We start from the raw sequence: 12,296 nt of genomic DNA, 5'->3' as shown, positions 1-12,296 counted from the left end.
TAAACAGTATTTGGCAAACTGAAAGGGAAGAGGATGGAGTCAATGTTAAATAGTGATAACATGAGCTATTGTTATTTCTTTGATAGGTTTTCAGTAGAAAATGGGTTGGTATAATGTAGGCAGTTGTAATCATGTACACTCTGGCTGGGCTAAATTCATAACAAAATGATTTGCTAAACAAATGAATATAGGTATATAGTTTGTTTAAACAATTTTGATATATTTTTAAAGCACTGGTTGTACACCTTCTATGGTGAATTCTTCCGTAAAATATATCACCAGCCAGTAAGGAATGACCCCCAAAGAGTGAAGCTCTGTTGGGGTGTCAGGTGCTTCTCACAGAGATGTCCCTTTGCTGAAATAATCTTTGCTCAAACTACAAAGGATTTTGTCTTTTGTCTTAATCCAGAAGACCTATCTCGATTCATCTGTCATAGATGTGTTTCATATATAAATGTTTCCTATATCTGCCTTGTATATAGATAGTGTAAGTAAGACTTACAGCGATTATTTTTTCCTACCAGAAGAGCACTTAAGAAATAGCTATTTACCAAGTTCTCTGAAGGTACCCAGAACTGCATCCCCTATGGCATATCTTACTATGAATTGCACATAGTGGTACTCAACAAATCTGGTTTGTGTGACTAAATAAATATTACTTAAATAATGTACATCAGAATACGTAAATAAGGGTATCATGGCAATGGAAGCAGTGCCTCGCTCTCCTCCGAGAGGAACTTGGCTGTTGTGGTTTCAGTTTCCTCTTATCTGTTTGTGAATCAGAACTTACACCAGGCAAATTTATTTGTCTAGCTCTTGAGACTGTATATAAAATAACAAGACAGTATTTTGATCATTCAAAATTTTTGTTCATTTGGACTATCCGCTCCCCGGCGATCAGTCCATCTTAATGAGGTTATTTTTCTGTACAGGCTGATCTCTCAGACACGGAGTCAGAGAACTCGTGGCCTCTTTTTCTCTTCTGCCCCTGACTCATTCTGTGACCTTCAAAACGAATGCAGCGCTACCCCAGGAAAGGTGGTTGTATTGATTGCAGTTGAGAACTGAGGTTTCTGCGTTTCTCTGGTTGTTTGATTGATGATGTGTGATGCAGGGAAGGAAAGCAGCGTCCAGGGAGACTCTCGGGTGTGGGGGCGGGAGGTAGTGAGTTCGAGAGTACCACAAAATTCTCCCAGCTGAACTGAGAGCCGGTTGGGGGTTTTGGTTAAATTGTATTTGAAAGCCTTAGCATCCCCCAGACGAAATATGGCAAATTCAAACGCAAGGAACACTGTTAGAAGTCATACCCACAAACTCTGGGAAATTACAGCCGACAGTTATTAGTCATTCTTACGGGCAATAGAGAGTGTTGTTTAAAAAAAAAAATTCAAATCTGATGCTATGAGTAAAGAGCTGTTCTTTCCTGGACTGGATAATAATATTGCCAGGATCGATTCAAGAAATTAATAGGAGACCTTGCTCTGGGCTGCCAGCAAGCTTCCTTTCTTGTCAAGTTCAGCTGGCACAAAGGTGTTCTCAAGTTCGTGGGGAACCATAGAATCGCAAGATACTCGCTTATTTAGGCAAAAGAGCAGTCACTGAGGGGCATTGTTAAATTTGCTACTGAGAAAAGTGATTGAACCCATTCAGATATTTTTGACCAGGGAGTCTGGGTTTTTCAATTGCTGACTTAGATTGTGTTATCTTCTGCACCTCTCTGTTCACTTTGAACTTTGCAACCCAAATAGGACTCTTGTTTGCCACCTAGCTCTAGGGGAGGGAGATTTGGGCTGCCGTTATGGTGGGAAGGCCATGGGTGTGAGATGCTGTTCCCATGTCCCAGAGGAGGCACCGAGGCAAAGTCACTGCCTAAGGTTCACAGTAACACACAGCAGTGGGGGATGAATTCTAGGCTCCTGCTTCTTGGTTAGCCCAGAGTCCTCCCTTCAAAAGGCTGCCTCTGTCCAATTTTCTGGACAAAGACTGGGAGAGGAAAAGTAAAGGGGGAGGGGTTTGTACACCAAGCCCCTCTCTAGCAAGGTGGTCTACCCTGCGCTAGGTAACAAAGCTATGCCCCGTACATTCAGAGTCATCTCTCTGCTCCTTCCTAAGCATACAACACATCTATTTGACCTGTGAACATCCGCCCCACCCCCAAATCAATTCTGCCAGAACCCAAGCACCTCAACCAATCCTTGAAGCAGGAGTCTGCAAGGTGAATTTCCTAACAAGCCGACTTTTCAAAGGTTTTTCAGCTCTCGAAAACATGAAAGCCATGTTTAAAAATTTAAGGGTCTGATATGTACCAGTTCTGTGGAGCAGCAGCAGGACGTAGCTCTTTGCACTGCCATGATTCCCCAAACCCCAACTCTTTAAATTAAGATATTTATGACAGCTGCTTGGGCTTAATGGCATGCACATAGGATTGGCCATTAATTATTGCTCTTGGGTTTTTGCACTTCTTCCCTGTGTTTCATGGTAAAAGGCGGTATTGTTGTGTAAACTATTTTTAGTGCTTTTTCAAGAAACCTCTTTATTTGAGGTTGGATTGTTTTTAACCTTTATTGTACAAATTTCTGAACATACTCAAGAGTTGAAAAACCATGCAGCGCTCCAATGGACCCATCATACAGCTTTAATAACCATCAACATGGTACCAGAGTTGTAGTATCTACTCCATCACCCCCAAAACACAGACACACTTTTTAATTTTGCTGGATTATTTTAATGAAAATGCCAGACATCATGTCATTTCACTGCGAAATATTTCAAGGTAGACATTACTTTTAAGTTTTATATAACCATAAACCATTATCAAAATGAAAGAAAATTAATCATTCCTTAATGTTGTATAATTTTGAGGCCATTTTCAAATTTACAGGTAAATTTACAGAGAGCCAAATAAGGAAGAAAAGCAGTGAATCATAACTGAACAGTTTGTGTGACCTCTTTTAGCAGCTTTAACTTTGTTAACCATCATCTGGAAGTGTCACACACACAAACACAAATGCGTATACACATGTATACACATACACACACACACACACACTGCTGGTCATTTTTTTTAAAGCTCAGTCCTTGAACTCTGACCTCTGTACTTCACTTTCAGAAGGAATCCAGAGCCTTACTAAATAGAAACTTTGCCTTGGTAATGACACAGTGCCCTGTATCTATTGTGGAAATTCCTCAGCTTTGTGACAGAACTTACTATTTTATTGTGGTAAATATTTGTACAGTTCCTTTTGATATCCATCAGTGAAAGGCACACAGACTTGGTGTGCCTTTGAGAGATCCCTTTTCCACATACTAATGACTTCCTCGTCTGCTTTCTGCCAAGTTCTGTGCTTTGGGTTAGAAGGAGGTCAAGACATGGATGTTTAGATGAATTTCCTGCAACTGGAGCTTTGTGTGTTAAGTTCTCACTATTCCACTGCAGGCTCTGGTTATCTTTTTAAAGTCTGTTTGCAACATGGTGGCAATTTTGACAGAAAAGTCAAACTTAGCAAACCACCGCTATTCGTCTGAATGTGCTTAAACACAAGACTTTCATTCACATCCAGCCAGAAAACCCTCTTCTAAAGTGGTTTTTCCTATTCAATTTGTAAATCTAACTTTTTTGCATTGACTGGACTAGTTTTTATTAAGTGGGGATCCTCTTTTTCTATGTGAATGTCCTTTCTTCTCTGCTGTCACATTCACCTTGAATTCCATAGCAAGAGAAAAACATTTAGAAAGTTGGCAGGTAGAGTGGCTGCATCTGAATGTACCATCAGGGGTGAGGTGAGAAACTTGAGCATTCTAGAAAGATTCTTCCAGTGGTGACTGACGGATGACCAGAAGGATAAAATCTTCCTAGTGATGTTCAGACCACCATTTATTTCTGCCTATACGTTGAACTAATTTTTTTAAGCTCTTTATTGGAGTATAATTGCTTTACACTGTTGTGCTAGTTTTTGCTGTACACCAAAGTGAATCAGCTGTATTTATACATATATCCCCATATCCCCTCCCTCCCTCGACTCCTTTCCACTCTCCCTATCGCAGCCCTCTAAGTCATCACCCATCATCGAGTTGATCTCCCTATGTTATGCAGCAGCTTCCCACTAGCTATCTATTTTATGAACTAATTTTTATTATGCCAACTCTGCCACGTTGACCTACCTTCACTGATAGCAAGGTCCTAGCTAGAGAACATCAAATACTGGAATGAAAATGCAACATTTTGATTAATCATCCAAAGTTTTCCTATGTGAAATCCAACTAATCTGGAAGCTGGTTATATTTGAAGGCTTCATCTGGATATTTGATTCAGTGTCTAGCACATAATTAAAATATGTTAAATAAGTAATAGATGCGATCCAAAGATGCCAGTTTAGGAGTGACGACAGAAGGTAAAGCAGGACAAGGGTTTTATAACTTACTGCCAAGAGAGAAAGATTGTACCTGTATTTCCACCCACCTTGCCTTCCAACTTCCAGCGTCCCCAGCAGACCTTAGTAACATGCTTTAGGTGTTACAAACCCCATCTCCTCTTCAAGTCTGTGCTGATCAGGCCACGCATGAAGCACTGATTCTGGGCATGACACTTTAAAGGAAGGAGGAAAGGGGCCTGGTATTTGTTGAACTCCTATTTTGTGCAAGGCACTGTACTGGGGTCTGTACATTCCCTCATTTATTCACAATAACAAGCGCATGGGTGGGTATCTTAGCCCCACACTACAGATGTGGCTCAGAGGTGAGAATTGCCTGGCTAAGAAATGGTGTTGCTGAAAATCAAACCCAAGCTTGCATACTCTTTTCCTTGTGCCAGTACAATAGACTGCCTCCTTTAAGTTAGTACCTGCAAGTGCGTTCAGAAGAGAGGGAAGGAAGATGGTACTGAGGAGGTATTGTAGTGAGGGAAGATTCACAAGGAACGGAGTAGTTCATGGAAGCCTGCTCTTCTATAATTGTCTGTGGCCTATTGCCTGCCCTGGTGAGAACAATGTTAAGTGGGCTTTATCCAGAATTGTGCTTCCCAAAGTTTAGCCCATGGACTAGAAGTTTTGGCATCACCTAGGAAATTTTAAGAAGCATAGAATCTCAGGGCCCACTCCAGACCTACTGACTCAGAATCAGCATTTTTAACAAGATCTCCAGGCAATTCATATGCACATTAAACTTTGAGAAGCACTGGCCTAGAGGCTTGTGGGAAATGATAATTAAAGATGCTGACTGAGTAGTTCTAGTGTAGTGTAAGATCATTTCTGGGTACAGGCAATTCTCCTGCATTAGGCTGAGAGGGAGAATCATAATTTTTTTATTAAAAAAAAGTATAACAGAATTTCTTCCAACTGTGACTCTCCCGATTGGTGACTTAAACTAGGAAACGGGTCTTTCCCTCCTCCAGCATTTAGATAGCTTTTGGACTACTAAACCAGGAGTATGTGTGTGCCCACGCACACACACAAGTAGAAAACAACTAGCCTATGAGCTTATTAGAAACTGTTGTTGGGCGTTGTTTGCAAGGTTAATGGAAACTCAGTTATGTTTCCATTATATTCCCTTTCTAAAAATATGATTTTGATTTTGTTGTTTTTCAACATGCAGAACAATTTGCACAATTTGTGTGAATGCAAACCTCAAGGAGTAAATAAAATTGTGGTTTTCATAGCTTTATTCACTCAGGCTGCTTCTACTCTCCTTAGACAGTCTCCAAGTTAGCCCCCCTTCAGTTGGCCATGAGACATCGTGTGAAGGTCTTTGGAAAAACAGAGTTTACCACCCACCTGGTGCCAGGAAGCTTTTCAAGGAAGTTACCAAAGGAAAAAGATGTTTTACAGTTGAAGTGCCACATCATGTTGTCGACAGGAGGTTCTTAGTGTTTTCAGACTTTCATCACAACTGAAATTCTTTTTGCCCAGACTTGCACCTTTCCTCCTCAGTGTCCTTGTAGGTAGGATTCCTGCTCCTTATAGGTCTTCTTGTAGCAATGATTATACACCAGAGGCACAGCTGAGGCTTTGCATCACAGAGCCTACTAGAGAAGGGATGGGGTGTGTTACATAGCTGTTGAAGCTGATCCTCTCTTACAAGAAAGAGCTAGAATTAGAGAGTCGTGCAAGGCTAGCACTTTCCAACAGCATTGGCAATCAAACCAGCTACCAAAGGTAGCCTGTGAAATGAAAAACTCATTTGACAGGAAGTCACATGACATGCATTCTAGCCCCACCCTTGCCTCTAAGTAGTTAAGAGATTTGGGTCACATTTCTTCAACTCTCAAGGATTGGCTGGCACTTCTGCGAAAAGAGAGCTGGTACAACCTCTTCTGGCCTTGGAATTTAAGGATTCCATTATTCAGCCTACAAAATAAGGAGATCATGTTTCAAGTTCAGTGATAGGCTCATTAGATGATCTTCTTTTCTATCTGATCACAGGTCCCATCAGTATATTATCAAACTCTGAAGGCAGAAGCCCATTTGACATCCAAGGATTCCCCATAAATGCAGTTTCTGTATGGGAAAAATAATCCTTCTTTAAACAAGAAAAAGAATTAAGGTGCTAATTCAATTGCTCTTGGGTTTCTGCAGGGTCCAATTTAGCTAAGCAAGGGCATCTCACTCATTTGAGATGGTTGCAGAACTTTATCCTTCCATGACATCCTAGCCTGAGCGGCTCCAGGTCAATGGTGTACCAGCTGGCAGCTATTACCACATATTGTAAATCCTGTTGTAAGGTGCATGTCTGAGAAATCTGGTACTTTCTTTAGAAAACTAAAATTATAGCAGCAGCTCCTATATATTGAGCCCTTCCTATGTGACAGGTAGTAGAATCAGGGACGGATGTTAACCTCACTTTACTGACATGGAGTCTGTGTCATGGAGATGTTTGCTTACTTACCTAAGTCCACCCTTACCTGAGTGTGGTGATGAGGATCTGAACACAGACAGGATGAAAACATGACATCGCCTCCCTGTTATGGAAATATCTCTAAGGGCCATCTACCACTTAGTTGGAGAAAAGAGAAAATTGAGGAGAGTGGAATATATGGGGAAGTATGTTTTTAAAAAAATTTTTTTTAAGTTTGGATCTTTTCTTCCTTGTTGCCCCTGTTCAGGGTCAGTTTCACAAAACTCTTCAAATATCCTTTCAGTGTTCTCTGAGTACTGGGAACACTGACAGTAGGAACCAAGAATTTTAAGTACAGAATTAAACATTCCCTTTGTCTTTTTGCCAAACTGATAAAAGGCGCCGTTGGTTTTCTTAGTGTGTGAAGAGGGGTAGGAGGAGGCGAGAAGCCATTTCCTTGAACCAGATGACCTCTTGAGCCTGGTTGCTGTGGCCAGAGGAATCAGTCTCCTGCTCCCGGGTGGCTGAGCAGCCTGCTAAAAGGTGGAATTCCTGGGCTCCTCTGCCATGGATTGCTGGCTTCAGCACATTCATTTTCTTATGGAAGATGACTGTATTAATGACTGTAATCTTCCTACCTAATTTAGAACAATTTAGTGTGATCGTTTACAATTACAATTTAGTGCCAGTGAAACCCTGGCCACAGTCTGAAAAAAAGTAAAAGAAATGAAAAATCTGTTTGCCTTACTGATAAATGTAATTGTTGGTTTTTTCTGGCTTAACTGAGGTTCAAAGTACCACCCTGACTGTCGAATGGGGTACAGTCCAATATTCTGGACCAGAGAGATTTGGGGTTTGCTAGTCTGATAGACAGGATTTCCATCTTCAAGATACATATAGATAGATGGATGGATGCATGGATGGGTGGATGGATGGATGGACAGATAGGTAGATACATAATCTTCACCTTTTCTTGAATATAGAAATATGGCAACAGAAAGCCTATATTCCATCATTATATAATTACAGTATACAACTGATCTGAATTATATACTATATATATCTATCTTAAAGGAAACATCTGTATGTTTGACTATTGGAATATAATTCAGTGTTTCAAAAGTGCTAAACAGCCATTTGTAATCCGAATAGAACACATAGGGAACCACTGATATGTCACCTCTAGAGTAACTCTTCCTCCCTAAACCAACACAAGGATATTTTCAATGTGTCCTATTTAGAGTGTGGGTTCCATTTGAAAATAGCCATTTTTTCTAAGATAAAAAACATCACTTCTAATATTCATAGAAGGAAAACATACTTTTGTTGACATTTCAGATTTCATGTCTAAAAGAGAAAAAAATCCATGTATTATTAGATTACCTATCACAAAATATTTTTATTGTACTGTTGCTGGAAAAAAAGGGAATTGAAACCACTGCTACTATAATTTATAGCATCTTAAGCATGAGCGTGAGAAGGCTGAGGAATTTGGCATTTTATTATCATATAATTTGTTCCAGTAAAGGTGTTTTAAATTTTGGATTTTTCTAGTAGGTCCTGGACGCAAAAGTGTGTTGCTGGACACTTTTGAAAAATGTGGAAGACTAATTCAAAATTAAACCGTCTGCCCTAAAGGAAGTGTCATCTCCCCATAGTCCTTGAACTAGTGAATCAGGACCAGAGGAGACAGCAGGGTCAAAAACAGTGAGCGGGAATAAAGAATGAATGGAAACAGAACCAAATCCACCACTAGAGGTGCTTCTCACAAGATGGACAGCCCTCAACCCCGCTTCCTTTTCAACTGTAGACTAGCTCCCTAAAAATAAACCCTTCTGGTTCGTGGTGTGTGTGTTCACAGAAGGCAGGGCACAGTAATGGGGAAGAAGAGTCACCTTATATTACCCCTTCTTGCTCTTGGCTTCTAATTAACCACTGCCTCAAGCTGTCCATCTTCTTGAGTACTGTAGGCAACTTTTTGACATTTATTCATTATACATTCATTTATTTAATAAATATGTATTGATTACCTGCTCTATGCTGGCAGCTATTTGGGCAAAAAGAAGTTGGCAGTGAAGAGGGAAACAAACATAGTCCCAGGCCTGCAGAAGCATGCATTTAGAAGTAGGAGTGTGAAATGTACATTCATGACTAATTCCAGGTGAAAGAAGAGATACACGTGGCCTTGAGGGCATGGAGGCTGTTGGGAGCTGCACCTAGGAAGGGCAGCAGTGACCCATTGTTATGAGGCATTATACAGGCAATGCCTCTATACCCTGGGATCAACTTGCCTAAATCAGGCTGCAGGGGAGGTGAGAGGCTGGACAAGCCCTGGCACCGTGGCGTAGAAGGAGCTCTGGGATTCTAGACTCAGCACATCACTTCCTAGCCATGGGACTGGTTACACAAGGAGCTTCCTTTCCCCATTGCCTCGGCTTCCCACCTCTAAGTGATGGAGCTGGAGGAACTGTCCCTGAGGCCCCTTTCTGCTGTAGGGGCTACAGGTCCTGACTGCATATGTGCCCCGAGAGTGTAGAGGGGCAGAGGTTGGCTGTGGTTCCTCATTGTGGGCCTCCCCTCCCTCTTCTCTGGCCTGGGACCAGTGCTGTGAGAAGAGCCCTGCTTTCCCAGGCACCATGGAGCCATCCAGAAGGCCCACCATGGTCTTCCCACTGCTTAGGGGGAACTTGGGCCACAACAATGAGAATATGAGTAAATATGCCAAGTAAAGGCCACCCAGCCATGAACAGCCCAACGCCTCATCTCACGGTTCTTGCCTTAGTAGAGACTTAAACCTCTCTTACACCACATCATAGATAAATATCTATCTATGATCTGCCTGAGCATTTATAGTGGAAGGTTATCTGTCCTATTGTTTGATATAGATCATTCCCAGGTTAAGGAGGAATCCTTCTCTCCAAGTCCAAGTTCAAGGCAAGATAGGGGTTTTGTCCAGAGTGGCAGAGCCTGGCTTAGAATCTTATCTCCATCTTATGAAGTCTCCAACCCCAGTAAATCAAGGTTAAAAACTCCAATTAACCCAACACTTGATATTTAATTACTTCTTCCCTCCACATCAAAACTCACAGGCCTCACCCTCTAGCTGTGGCCATGGCTTCATTTGCATCATGTGGAAAGGAGGGTGGTCTAAAGGAAAGTGAGGGCTTTTGGAATCATCAGGCCTGAGTTTGAGTCCCCAGTCTGTTACTTTAGAGCTGTGAGATTTTAGGAGATTACTTTGCTTCTTTGAGTTTCTTAATCAGTAAAATAAGAGTAGTAATAATGATTGCTCAGTGTTGTAGAATTAAATGAGACCCGTATGTAAAATACCTGGTACACGGTAGAAACCCAGTGAATGGTAGTAGCTGTTAATTACTGCTGCTTAAGAAACCTACATATAGTTAGTTCAAAGAGGAATTTACATGCAGTTCATTGAACAAGGAGAGGAAAGGTTAGGGGAGATTATACTGTAGAATCCTACCACTAACCTTTTTGAAGTAAGTTTGGGGATGAGAAGGCCTGGAGGAAGGGCCTGCAGCTCAGTGGTTTCTTGACAGCCTCTGTGATTCTCCCCGTCCTCATGGACTTTCAGGAATTGCTGTGAGATACTCACATCTACCTGCTCACACACCCTTTGCTGGCTGTGCTGACACCACATCAAGGCCTTTTCCCTGCATGGCCTGGGTTGTTCAAGGTCTGCAGCGAAGCTGACTGTACAGCATGGGGTTTTACCTTATCATCAGTACTTGTTTTCAGCCTGACCCCTGGATGCCCTGTTAGGGGACGGATCTCCTGATTCACTTCCTTCTCAGAATTCTACTGCGTAAACAAGCCTAAGCTGTAAGATATAAATAAGTCTAACTCTTAATACCAAACAGACTTAGCCACAGTGTTGCTGCTATACCCTGGGAACAGGGAGGGTGAAAGTGTAGGGAACGGAAAGGGCCTGGGAGGGAGGGGAAGATGTCAGAATTTCTATGGAGAGTCTGGGGAGCGGAGTGAAAGAATTTTTGTCCAAATAGTATGGGAAATTCCTTCCTGGCCCTTTATATAATAGAAGCTATTTCTAAGTGTTTCTCCCACCCACCTTGGGACACACACAGGCATAAAATGACAAAGAAGCTCAACTTCTAATGCTTAGCCACAATGGAATGCCACTTGGATGAGAAGTTGGTGACATTTTGATTTTTAAAAGAAGGTAGATGCCTAGGAAAGTCCCAGCTGGGCAGTAAACACAGATAACACAGAAGGACCCTCCCTTGCCAGAGTACTGTGGGGAAGTTCAAAGGACCCAATGCATACTCTCTCTCCCCACCAGAAGCCTAAACTTTAAGCTTCAGTCCAAGGAGTCAAGAGTTTCTTAGCAAGGAGCAGGTTGAGCAAACGTCCATAATCATGTATACAAATAGGTGATAAACATGAAATCAAGTATGTGTGCAATTAGTTTCATGTAAATCTTACAGGGTTCCTGAGATGATCGGGATGGGAAGCAGATCTGGGAAGAATTAGAGTGGGCTCCCAGTGTGGAAAAGGGGAAAGGCTAAATTCAAGGGATGTAGCAATATTCTAGGCTGGAGAATGGCCAGTGTACAAGTTAAGAACTGGGCACAAGGGGGAAACTCAATGAAAGAAGAGAAGAGTTGTTGGCGAGGAGGGAGCCAAGGAGAATAAGAAAAGAGGATTTATGTGGGATTGAGAAAAGGAGATGGTCTTGGGGACCACAAGAGTGCCTTCAAGAAACAGAGGATCATGGAAGAAGGCAGACAGCAGTATCAAGCAGTGTCAGCAGTATTTCATCTTGTGGAACTGAAAACCACAGCCACAGAAACATAGAGAAAATGAAAAAGCAGAGGACTTTGTACCAGATGAAGGGACAGGATAAAACCCCAGAAAAACAACTAAATGAAGAGGAGATAGGCACCCTTCCAGAAAAAGAATTCAGAATAATGATGGTGAAAATGATCCAGGACTTTGAAAAAAGACTGGATGCAAAGATCAAAAAGTTTACCAAAGACCTAGAAGAACTAAAGAGCAAACAAACAAAGATATGCAACACAATAACTGAAATGAAAAATACACTAGAAGGAACCAACAGCAGAGTAGTTAAGGCAGAAGGGCGAATAAGTGACCTGGAAGACAGAATGGTGAAAATCACGGATGTGGAAAAGAATAAGGTAAAAAGAATGAAAAGAACTGAAGACAGCCTAAGAGACCTCTGGGACAATGTTAAACGTGCCAACATTCGCATTATAGGGGTCCCAGAAGGAGAAGAGAGAGAGAAGGGACCCGGGAAAATACTGGAAGAGATTATAGTTGAAAACTTCCCTAACATGGGAAAGGAAATAGCTACCTGAGTCCAGGAAGCACAGAGAGTCCCAGGCAGGATAAACCCAAAGAGAAACACACCAAGACATATAGTAGTCAAACTGACAAAAATTAAAGACAGAGAAGTTATTAAAAGCAACAAG

The sequence above is a fragment of the Hippopotamus amphibius genome, chromosome 2, assembly GCF_030028045.1.
Source record: "Hippopotamus amphibius kiboko isolate mHipAmp2 chromosome 2, mHipAmp2.hap2, whole genome shotgun sequence".
Lineage (NCBI taxonomy): Eukaryota > Metazoa > Chordata > Mammalia > Artiodactyla > Hippopotamidae > Hippopotamus > Hippopotamus amphibius.
Note: the sequence above shows the minus strand (reverse complement) of the source record.